The sequence below is a fragment of the Myxine glutinosa genome, chromosome 4 (genome assembly GCF_964187855.1).
Source record: "Myxine glutinosa chromosome 4, kmMyxGlut1.1, whole genome shotgun sequence".
In the NCBI taxonomy this organism is placed as follows: Eukaryota; Metazoa; Chordata; class Myxini; order Myxiniformes; family Myxinidae; genus Myxine; species Myxine glutinosa.
This window is the reverse complement of record NC_136264.1, coordinates 8,772,500-8,773,579: the sequence shown is the minus strand read 5'-3', so window position 1 is coordinate 8,773,579 and position 1,080 is coordinate 8,772,500.

Genomic DNA, 1,080 nt, shown 5'->3' with positions numbered 1-1,080 from the left:
TATAACATTGATAGATATCAGGTATAATACTGCACCATTTTCACTTTCAAACCTATTCTTTATAATCATGGGTTTTTTGTAAAGATGATATAACATTGATAGATATCAGGTATAATACTGCACCATTTTCACTTTTAAACCTATTCTTTATAATCCGAGGTTTTTTGTAAAGATTATATAACATTGATAGATATCAGGTATAATACTGCACCATTGTCACTTTTAAACCTATTCTTTATAATCCTGGTTTTTTTGTAAATATTATATAACATTGATAGATATCAGGTACAATACTGCACCATTTTCACTTTTAAACCTATTCTTTATAATCCTGGGTTTTTTGGAAATATGATATAACATTGATAGATATCAGGTATAATACTGCACCATTTTCACTTTTAAACCTCTTCTTTATAATCCGAGGTTTTTTGTAAAGATGACATAACATTGATAGATATCAGGTATAATACTGCACCATTTTCACCTTTAAACCTATTCAAATAATCCTAGGTTTTTTGTAAAGATGATATAACATTGATAGATATCAGGTATAATACTGCACCATTTTTACTTTTAAACCTATTCTTTATAATCCGAGGTTTTTTGTAAAGATGACATAACATTGATAGATATCAGGTATAATACTGCACCATTTTTACTTTTAAACCTATTCTTTATAATCCGAGGTTTTTTGTAAAGATGATATAACATTGATAGATATCAGGTATAATACTGCACCATTTTCACTTTTAAACATCTTCTTTATAATCCTGGGTTTTTTGTAAAGATTATATAACATTGATAGATATCAGGTATAATACTGCACCATTTTCACCTTTAAACCTATTCTTTATAATCCTGGGTTTTTTGTGAAGATTACATAGCATTGATAGATATCAGGTATAATACTGCACCATTGTCACTTTTAAACCTATTCTATATAATCCTGGGTTTTTTGTAAAGATGATATAACATTGATAGATATCAGGTATAATACTGCACCATTTTCACTTTTAAACCTATTCTTTATAATCCGAGGTTTTTTGTAAAGATGATATAACATTGATACATATCAGGTAT